The sequence below is a fragment of the Barbus barbus genome (assembly GCF_936440315.1).
Source record: "Barbus barbus genome assembly, chromosome: 18".
Taxonomy (NCBI): Eukaryota; Metazoa; Chordata; class Actinopteri; order Cypriniformes; family Cyprinidae; genus Barbus; species Barbus barbus.
The window spans coordinates 24,377,080-24,388,855 of record NC_136746.1 but is presented as its reverse complement, the minus strand read 5'-3'; the positions used below and the strand labels follow the sequence as shown (position 1 = coordinate 24,388,855).

At 36.8% G+C, this 11,776-nt stretch overlaps 1 pseudogene across 1 annotated transcript in view; it reads left to right on the top strand.

Annotated features, from left to right (window-relative positions):
• The first annotated feature begins 2,031 nt into the window (after positions 1 to 2,031).
• The window catches only part of LOC306884286 (zinc finger matrin-type protein 4-like), a 66,294-nt pseudogene continuing 56,549 nt past the window's right edge, over positions 2,032 to 11,776 (top strand). The window contains exon 1 of the transcript in view: positions 2,032 to 2,093. The product of the transcript in view is annotated as a zinc finger matrin-type protein 4-like (transcript). The remainder of the gene's footprint in view (positions 2,094 to 11,776) is intronic.

The window sequence follows — 11,776 nt, the reverse complement described above, 5'->3', positions numbered from 1 at the left end:
AGCAATTTTTTCTTTACTGTTCCAATACTTTTGGAGGGCACTGTATATAAAAAAAGCAGTTTACACTAATTTAATTTGCTAGTCTTGGTTTAAGCTGCTCTGTCTGGTCCCCCAGTCTGTCCAAACAGTTGGCCAGCTATCTGATTCCAGCTTGACTAGCTAAAAAGTATTTAAAAAAAAAGTACCATTAAATCATGTTGGGAGACAAGCTACACAACCTGCAAACCAATATACAAGTCTTGTTTTGCAACATTTAAGTCTTGTTGTATCACTCAGCATGTATAACTGACAACGCATGACTTTTAAAATAATATACACCCTCATAAAACACATTTCGTCTAGTCTTGTGCAGTTCAACATTGAAAAAGAGTCTGAGAGAGCAAATGTGCACAGTTCAACGTGAAATGTAACAAAATGAAAAGCATCTGCTTGTGCCAGAATGTGGTCCTACACATGACACTTGAGACAAATGAACAGCAGCATCACCGATTACCAGGCACTCGGATGAATTGTCTTCCTCTGTCTTCTTTGCATGTGCATTGTGATGGGATGGAAGTGTTTGGATGCGCTACAAAAGCAGCTGTCATATCTGCTAAGACACTATAATAGGACATTCATTTCGAAGATTCAATGCCGTCTTTTGTGTTCAGCAAAAAAAAAATGTGACAATTTCACGAACAGATTTTGTGTGATTAAACAGTGCCGTCTCAATATGGAGTTAATAAACTGTGAAGACAGAAACACATTTAGGCCTGTATAATATGCTTCATTCAGAGGCAGTCACACTTCTGATTTAGAGTCTGAATTAAAGAGGGAAATACCTGTGTGTGTGTGTGTGTGTGTGTATGCAAGATTATAATAGCTATACAGTATATAAATAACAATGGGAATAGAATAGAATAGAATAGTTTTCAGTTGGCATTCTTTCAAAGCAGCGTGAGTTCAGAAAAAGTGCACAAGGTACATAAATGGAAGTTTAATGATCAATTGCCATTTAAATATCAGGAGACGATGAAATCAAAGACAGCCAGTCTTAAATTATATTAATTTGCCTAACATTGGAGGTCAAGCTTCAACATCCAAATGCTCACAAGCAAACACATGAAAATCTATTGACAAATGAAATGAGAATTTCACCTTTAAAGAATACAAATCACTTACATAAAGAATTTATTGCTTTAAATGTAACAATAAATGCAGTCACTGACTCCAGAATTGTTGAAACTGTGAAAAAAATTAAAAAAAATCTTGTTGTAGAAGAAACACATTCTTGAAGTGAGGAGAGGAGTCCCTTTCTTCTTCTTTTTAAACATAACATTACAAAAATGCAGCAAAATAAAACATGCCAGAACAAGTATTTCTAGTATTTTTAGACATAACTCTGGAACATTTTTAATTAGTAATTTAATAGTGTAAATACCGTGACTTGTCTTGGGTACTACTATGGTTTTACGCAGCTGTATTCCTTGGAGAACCATATACTGTAAATATCCAGGTAAAATACAAAGTACCATGCAATACATCTGGTACACCATATGCTGCCATCAGTGTACCATGGTTCCGTCACGCAGTAACAGATTTACAACACCACACACCACAAAAGTAACCCGTTACAGTCACTTCTCAAGAGGGACGCCCAATATTGCAAACGAGCTGTGAGAATGATACCCGCGCGAGCACGCGTATGTGTGCGTGCGTGTGCGTGCAGTGTAATCCATATCTCTGCTAGTAGTATCTCTGGATTACTGACTTGTGTGCCCGCGCTCTTATATCTGTGCGCTCTCGCTTTACGCGCAGTTTGATGGCGTCGCCGCGCGCTCCTCTCTGCGTTCTCCGATCATCGCTTACCATCTCACGGTTTATGGACGGCGAGGACCAGATATTATGATAGCACATTGTCGGGGTTGGTTCTACAATATTTTCGCCAAAGTGTTCTGTGGAAACTGTGTCACCGCTTGAGCTCCGAGCCGAGCCGTGAGAGATAAGAGAAGTTTGCCGGATACAGGTGCGATCTCTCTCTAACTCCAGCTGATGATCACAGACACAGATCTGGACTGCCGAATTCCAGTAGATCATATCAGATCTAGCGCAAGGTGAGCTCAGACACACACTATTATAATGATGATGGTGATGTTGTTTAGAGTTGACTCAGTGCAGGAGATTTCTTACAGAAACAGTGATGCTCTTTACAGAAATAGAGAAGACTGGTACTAGTTGTCATACTTCTTACTCAAGTAGGCTAAATATTTCTTAGGTTTGATTTGGGAAGCATCAGAATTTAGGCATTTTCTTTAAGTGTTGGATACACAAAGCTGCTGAACATTTCTATTATTGCACAGGAAAAAAAGATCGTTGAACGCACGTTAGAAGCGGGGCATGTTGTCACACTTACAGTAGTTGCCACGATCCAAACCTGCTGTTTATTGACACAGATTTGAGAACAATACTTTTTTTTTTTATTAGCTATGGCATCGTCCACAACATATTTGGCAGCAAAATGTAAACAGTATAACAATTGTCACAAAGATGAAAAAAATAATTATTTGGCCAACAAACAGTTTAAATTTTCACTTACTTTGTACAATTAAAAAATATATCCTTACTTACAACAACTTTAAACTTAGTGTTTGAAACCAACATACTAAACCACAGTTACAGAAAAGAAGTAGCCTATTATAACCGGAGTTCTGAGTTTTTCAGGTCATTCAGATAAAACTTACTCTCCTCCATTATTTGTATATTCTTTCATTTCTGTTATTAGACTATATTTTTTCTTCAAACCAGTATCAGTGTGTTAAAGTGTCAAGACTGTCTAAACTGAAGTTGTAGCACAATCGGCAGGTGCTTGAGAAACCTGAGAAGTTACATTGATCTTTATCCATTAAGACTCTTATAAGCGCATCCGCAGATAAGAGCTGCCTTTCAGTGTTATGTTACCTTAGTCCTGAGAGCATGTTCATGTTAACAAGATGCAAAATATATCTTGTATCTGTCAACATAAGCCGTTGATTGGTAAGAGTAAACATGACCATTTATCACAGGACACTGAATATGCAGGCAGAAATAGATACAGTTAGAGTGCTGTAAGGTCTGTTTTATGAGCATTTGAAACTAATTGAAAGAATAGAAGCGTGCTGACATCTTCAGCCTCTGCCACCTTGATTCATACTGTTCACAGAGTTCACTATGCTGCCAACACTACACGCACAAGTGTTATTTACAACACACTACATGCTCTCACTCTAACACCCCTGCTTTTCCAGCACTGTCTTTTGCTTTTAAACTGAAATTCATTAGAAGCGTGTCCAGTGTGGGTGTTTTGTTTGGTTCAGGTCAGAATTCTGTTACAGTCCTGCAGGACCTGCTGTCTGCTGTTTATACCATCTGTGATATATTTCCATAAACTTTCACACTGTCTTATGTAGTATTCAAAGAGCAGAGCACATTTATAGCCAGGGATGAACTGACTTAAATTTTAATTTTGTAGATGCTCAAATATAATCCAACTGTACACTAACTGTATTCAGGTATTATTTATCATATGCTGTTGCTACCGTTTTATAAAAGTAGTAAATTGTGTAACAAACATCATCCAAAAGTGCTAGCAATGTCAGTATTTACAAAAACAACAGCAACAAACAAAAGTTCTAAAATAGTATGGCAAGGGCAGAAATATTCAGTCTCTGGATTTGTAGCACATTTAAAGGAATGCTCTGGGTCAAATATAACTGAAGTTGTATTGATTGCATGCGTGGAATGTTGTCGATTACCACAAAGTAATTTAGACTCGTCCCTGAGCAAATGTGTGAACGGTAATGCACTTACAATTGAACATTCTTTGACTTCTTAATCCAGTTGCTTCATGATTGTGTTTTCCCTCTGTCGTCTCATTGTGCTGGGTAAGGGTTATGGCTTTTCCCCAGCATGAAACAATAGATCATATACAGTGCCAGAAGATTATAAGAGGAGTTCACCCAAAAATGTTCTGTCATTATTTACTCACCCTCATATTGTTCTAAACCTGTATGCTATAATTTTGTTCCTATGGAATGCAAAAGTGAACAAAATTAACATTTTCAGAAATTGTATTCAGCCTTAGGTGAATAAGAGAAGATGTAGAAGAGTTTGTTTGTTTATCGAAACTTAGCATTCCATAACTTGCTCACCAATGGATCCTCTGCAGTGAATGGGTGCCGTCAGAATGAGAGTCCAAACAGCTGATAAACACATCTCAATAATCCACAAGTAATCCACACCACTCCAGTCCACTGATTAACTCCATGTGAAGCAAAAAGATGCGTGTTTGCAAAAAAAACAAAAAAACAAATCCATCAAGATTTTTAGCTTCAAAACATTACTTCCAGGCTAAAATTAGTCCATAATATGGCTTTTTCAGCTGCATTCATTCTGATGGCACCCATTCACTGCAGAGCAAGTGATGTACTGCTAAATTTCTACAAATCTGTTCAGATAAAGAAATAAACTCATCTCCATCTTGTATTACACTCTTAAAAATAAAGGTGCTTCATGATGCCATAGAATAATCTTTTTGTCTAAATGGTTCCATAAAGAACCTTTAACATCTAAAGAACCTTTCTGTTTCACAAAAGGTTCTTTGTGGTGAAAGAAGGTTCTTCAGATTATAAAAAGGTAAGGAAGAGATGGTTCTTTAAAGAACCTTTGACTGAATGGTTCTTTGTGGAACCAAAAATTGTTCTTCTATTGAAGAACCTTTTGAAGCCTGTTTATTTTTAAGAGTGAACCTGAGGGTGAGTAAATTTTCTGCAAATTTTCATTTTTGGGTGAACCATTCCTTTAAGCTTCAAAAATTACAATCAAATACCATAAAATAGGGTGTGATTTATGCACTATATATTGTAAGTAGAGTTATATATTATATATTATAAAGTCATGATGATCATTCAGCAAATAACTTTGTATGAGGAACAGATTGATGTTCTATTCCACAAATTTAGGCTACCCTTTAAACCTTTGTTCCATTTCAATGCTGGAATGTACAGCAGGTTCAAACTGTATGCTTTATTCAACAGTCCATTCTTCCATAATCTGCTTAGTTTTTTTCTGGCTTTGGCTGTATTGTTTAATACTTTACACCTCTGGGTGGCAGGTGCATGGGGCTTTCTCTAAAGAAGATATATTTGTCCTGTGCCCTCTGTGCTTTATCTCTGGTGAGCAGGGATTCTCTCGCAGCTGTGACACCCGTCAGTGCTGAATGATAGATATGGTGCCGGTGCACAGGGGAAGCTTATGGAGCAAATGATTTGCTGTACCGCGCAATACACAAGCCGCGGAGTCTCCTGCACAGAGATTCAATGCAAGAAATAACAGACCTAAAATAGACCTTTAATATGTGTGTGTGTGCACGTAGAACTGCAGCTTGTTAGGATGTGCAAAACAACATTTTCTATATCAACTAGTAGGTTAAAGGATAATTAGGCTGTTAGTCGTTTGTTTATGACGTCAACTAGTTGACCATCATTACCCATTCCTATGTGTGCTAAAACGAAGTTCAGATAACAGCGATATGATTATCCTTGATTATTCTTAATGCGAGTGGAGTAAAAACCCATGTGGCCTCCTTTAAATACCATATTTTTGCCTAATCAACATAATTGCTCCATCTCAGAGGGAATGATAATTATGTGGCTCTTCCTTTCTTTTTTTTGTCTATGACAGGCTGATCTTTTGACCATGCACTCTAGTTGTGTTTTTTTCTCAACACTGCTCCATGGCAACAGGCATGACGATCCATCAGGGAAAAAAAAAAAAAGCATGCATCTTTGGTATATCTCCAGAACTGCATTACTTGCTTTTCACACTTTAATCATATGCATATTGATTATGTCATCATTATGAGATATGTTGTTGTAGATGTAATGAAAAGAACAATTTTGAGAATAAAAGACAGTAAATCCTGAGGGTTGCCAGTGTAAATAGATAGATCTGATCTCTTCTCCTTGAAGGTGCAATCCAAGCTTGCACATTAAACAACATCTATTTTAAAACTAAAGCTCTCATATCATGGTGAAAAGCTTTTCTGTGGTTTTTGACAGTGTGCTGGTGTGTAGAAGATCTTTGGAAATGCTGTTAACCAGAGACATATAAAAGTGTCTGTCTCTGCTTCAGCTGTAAGTTCCTTTGGAAACTAAGATGAACATACTGATACATTCGTTGTGTATGTGTGTGTGTGAGTGTGTGTGTAAGCTGAACAACATACACCTGACAGGAATATGGGCTGAAAACGTGAGCCAACGTGCCAAAAGCTTCCGAGAGGTGACAGAATTCTTTGGTGAATGTTTTCCCGTTCCTCAAACATGTTTCCTGTGCTATTTTATATTTTACATCTCTTTCAAATGTATATATTTTTGGAGAGGAAATTGTTAGGATATTCTAGGTGATTTCTAGGATGTTTTTGGAGGTCAAGGTTGCCTACCAATCCAAGTCAAAAGACCCTCAATCATATCATTGGGATTTTTTGCCCATTTTATCCACTAGGGGTAGTATAACTAAAGTCTATTACATTATATATTTTCGAATGGTAACTATAGTTGGAAAAAATAAAAAATAGGTTACACTTTATTTCGATAGTCCACTTTAGACATGCTACTAACTATAAGTAACTTTGTAACTACATGTCAACTACATGTCAACTAATTCTCATTAAATTGCAACTACATCTACTAACTCTCAGAGTAGACTGTTAGGGTAGGTTTAGGGTTAGTAGAAGAAGTTGACGTATACTTGCAAAGTCTCTGATAGTTAGTATATTGTATGTTGTGGACCCATAAAAATAAAGTGTTAGAAGATATTAAGCAGACAGTCTACTAATACTCTAATGACTGCTAGTTGACATGTAGTTGCAAAGTTACTTACTGTTAGTAGAATGTCTAAAGTGGACTATCAAAATAATGTGTTACCAAAAATTATATAAAGAATAAATATATGGCAAGCTATTTCTTTTCATGCACAATTTCCTCGCTTGAAAGGGAGAGATACATCATCAATGGAGGTCTTCTTTTTATTGGTTCAGCTTTGATGAAACCGACATAAGTTGGTGAAAAACCTTTAAACAGAAACAAAAGTATGTAAATGAATTACAAATAACAAAAACAACCACTGCTGTCATTCCGATTGTTTGTATCTATTTTTAACATAGAGCATTGTTCAATTTTAGAATTATTTATTACTTAGTACACTTGTCAAATTGCAATTTGCAGCATAGTACTGACTATTAACCTGAACAGTTTCATACCATGTTTATGAACTCAGGTTAATTATATTATTTTAACGATCGGCTTATTCACATATGAACTTCAGAAATAAACAATATTCTATCGTCACTCGATCAAACACAATCAAAAATAAGCAAATCAAGCCACTCACAACTTAACAACATTGATATTTGCTGCACTGAACTATATTAGTCATCATCTGAACTTTATAGTTAAGCGATGAACAGATAAACACAGAAAAACCCACGGCTCTCTCTGTGCCGAACACAAACACATTTGCTTCGTCAATCGTCACGAACTGTTTTTCGGGATCTGCCGCTACATCAGCCACGTGCTTTCGTTTACCGAATCAAAATTAAAGTTCTCACCGGCTGCCACTCCGGGATATGATGATTTTTCACTTTCCTTGCGTCCAGCATTAGGTTTCGGCAGAGAAGCTGCGTTCGACTCATCTCACGGGACAGCAGACTCTTTTTTATTATTATTTTTTTTTTCCTTTATTTTCTACTACCCCTCACTCCGATTGGCTGACAAACTATTATTATTAATATGTATATATTTTTTTTTTCTTGACTTGACAATATAGTTGACTGGAGTAATGGCTGTTGAAAATTCAGCTTGTTTTGTTGCCGTTTCTTAATATTCCATTAAAATGTTCCCATATTTGCAACAGTAGTGGAATTTTCCAACCCCATATTTTAAAATATCACATAACCATGCATTAATATCTATTAATCATAATCTAGTGACTTAGATGCTTTAATGAAATGGACACGATCATGAATCATTATAACTTAATGAATGCAAATCAAAAAGGAAGATTATTCATATCAGATGAATGATAAGTCAGTAAAATGAAAATTATGACTGGAAGAGACACGTTTGAAGCCACTGTAAAATAGCCAATGTATGCAAAGACATAGCAGATTATATAATGGTCTGACCTTAAATCAGTTGAATTCTTTCTGTATTAGTGGATGAAGTTAGATGTAGCAATAAACATCCTGCAGTTACAATGCAAAAATTAAATCTCTCCTAATCAAAGAAGCTATCTACACTGAAAGACCTGTGTTTTGCATGCAATATAAATAAAATTTCACTGTGGTATAAATGATATAGAAGATTTTATCTTCAACAAGCCACACAATTTGATATCATTCATTTCCATTACAAACAGTTCCGGTTGAGTTACAGTGTTAACCCTTAAGACTTATTGCAAGAACCACATACGGACTATTCAGCTCCTCTGAATGTCATTTTGTTTCAGCAGTGCTTTAAACACATCTTAGTGTATTTGAGTTTGAGTCTACAGCGGTGATGTCTCTCATGCTACTGGGTTGACGGCTCTGTCTGTTATCTGTCTTCTGTCACTTGTGTTTCAAATGTCCAATAAGAGCAAGAGCTCATAGGGCTGTGAGTCATAGACCGCATGCTCTGGTGTGAACGAACCAACGGGATGAAAGGTATGCGAGTCTGCCTTTGTTACAGGATTTTGTTTGTTCTCTCTCCATCTCACTCTCTCTCTCTAATGTTTTGTTTACGCTTTTAATGATATCACCTCAAGGTAAGCCACACCACAGCTGCTGGTGGAAAAGGACATCACTTTGTTCTTGTAGAAATTTGAGCAGCGAATGCTAAAAAGGGAATGAAAAAGGAAGAAAAAGCCCTGATTTATCTCTTTTGAAATGTCCAGGCGCTTAAAGGAATAACTGAATTGAAAATTATTATTTACTCACCCTTATGTTGTTTCAAACTATGATGTTTCTTTTTTTCTGTAAAACAAAGGGAGAAATGTTACAGAATGTACTGGTTATTTTTTTTTTTCATTTAATAAAAGTGAATAGGGATTTGAGCAACAAAAGCACCATAAAGTATAATAAAATCGGACCATACATACACAAAAAAAGGCATTTATGGTTCTTTTAACATCCATAGAACATTTTCATTGCACCAAATATACTTTATAGTGAAAAAAGGTACTTCTGATTGTGGAGATATTCTTCACACTAAGAAAAAAAATTGGTACTTTTAACTTTGGGGAATCCAAAAGGGTTCTTATAATACAGGGGTGGGGAACGTTGATCCTGGTGGGCTGGTGTTCCTGCAGAGTTTAGCTCCAACCCTAATCAAACACACCTGAACCAGCTAATCAAGGTCTTCAGGATGCAATTAGATATTTTTTTCCCAGAGTTTTTCAGGGTTGGAGCTAAACTCTGCAGGAGAGTGAGAGATCAAGAGAGATCAAGATTTTTTTATTTGTCACATACACAATTATACAGAGTATAACCAGCAGTGAAATGTAGGTCAGGTCCGCTCCAAGGACAATGCAATTATAAAGTATACAAATATTAAGAGAAGAAAAGTAGAAAAAATAAAATAAAAGAATAAAATAAAATAAAATATAAGATAAAAAATATAAATATAAATGTGCAGGTCAGTATGTTGTTGACTTAAATAGTAATAAGAGGAATGTGCAAAAATAATGTGCAAAAAAGTTGTACAGGGTATATAAATAGAAGCAATATGAGGTAGAGAAAAATTATGAATAGTGGCCCTCCAGGATCAACGTTCCCCACCCCTATTATAATGCATTACTAGTAAATCCTTCTTCTGGATACAATATTTATAAAGAAATAGGAAATTTGATGAACATTAACTCATCTTCAAGCCATTGTTTCTTTATCGGAACAGTTTTGGAGAAATTTAACATTATGTCAGTCGCTCTCCAATAGATCCTCGCAGTGAATGGGTTCCGTCAGAATGAGAGCCCAAACAGCAGATAAAAAATGTGTGCCGTCAGAATTCAAACTGTTGATAAAAAAAATCACAATCCACAAGAAATCCACACAACTCCAGTTCATCAATTAACATATCGTTAAGTGAAAAGCTGCAAGTTTGTAAAAAACAAAACAAATCAATAAGTTTTCAATACGTTTTTAATTTCCGGCTAAAATACGAGTCATCTATCCATAATATTGCTTTCTCCAGTGAAAAAGTCGTGTTGTCTGAATCAGGGGAGAAATATGCACAGATCAAGCATTCTTTTGAAGTGAAAACAGCTTTGAGAGTAAAAAAAACCCTACACTGACAAAACCAAATTAAACCCTGCGGCTCGTGATGATACATTGACACGAAACAATCGGTCTGTGCAAGAAACTGAACAGTATTTATATAATTTTTTACTTCTGATGTCCAACTGTCCTAAGCACGTTCACAACAGCTGGCGCGTGACACGTCAACGTGCTCTGGCATAGTAGACGCATGTGCGGAAGCGATCTAAACAGTGACGTATACGCGCGACAGACCGCTTCCGCACATGCGTCTACTATGTTGTGCCGACTGTTGTGAACGCGCTCAGGACAGTTGGACATTGCGGTGGATCAGAGGTAAAAAATTATATAAATACTGTTCAGTTTCTTGCACAGACCGATTGTTTTGTGTCTTAAAACCTCAATGTATCGTCACGAGCCACAGGGTTTAATTTGGTTTTGTCTGTGTAGGTTTTTTTGACTCTCAAAGCCGTGGGTCCCATTGACTGCCATTATATGACTGACAGACTGCAACGGTTTGAGTTAAAAATCTTCGTTTGTGCTCTACTGAAGAAACAAAGTCACCTACATCTTGGATGCCCTGGGGGTAAGCAGATAAACATCAAATTTTCATTTTTGGGTGAACTATCCCTTTATTGGTCGATTTTTTTGTTTTTACAAACACACAGCTTTTCACTTCACAAGACATTAATTGATGGACTGAAGTCATGTCGATTATGATTACCGAGATGTTTTCATCAGCTGTTTGGACTCTCATTCTGACGGCACCCATTCACTGCAGAGGATCCACTGGTGAGAAAGTGATGTCATGCTAAATTTCTCCAAATCTGTAACCATAAAGAAACAAACTCATCTACATCTTGGATTGCATTTTTGGGTGTTCCTTGAGCATATGACTTGTTTTCCAGGAAAGAAAGCGATTTCTACAGGTTTGGAAGGACATGAGAGTGAGTAAATGATAACAGAATTGTCATTTGTAGGTGAATTATCTCTTTAACCCAGGTACAAGTAAGGGTAACCATGGAGGTGCCAAAGCCAATGACGGGAAGCTTCAGGGCCGTTCCATGCTTCCTGGCACATGAGGAGCCCGATGCGCCAGCGCCCCAGCAGGAGACGCAGTCTTTCTGCTTTCACTACATCATGGAATCTGTCCTCATATGCTGGTATCCTGTAGGCATAACTAGTTCATCCCCACATGCCTTTCCAAGAATTACATAGAAGGGAAAAGCAAATTCACAAAATGCCCTGCAGGAAGTGACGCACATGACTGTGGTTTTTCTTAACAGGCATCTGGCAGTCATATATTTGGCTTTATGGTGTGAAATGAGGAGGGGAAAATGAAAAACTGTGATTGACAGGTTTGCCAACAAGGACATGGCAAGGTGCTTCAGTGAAGAACAGAAAATGACATTTTTACTGAAATGAATCTCTGCAGTTATTGCTTCTCAGCTATTTATAGTCTTATTGCTGACT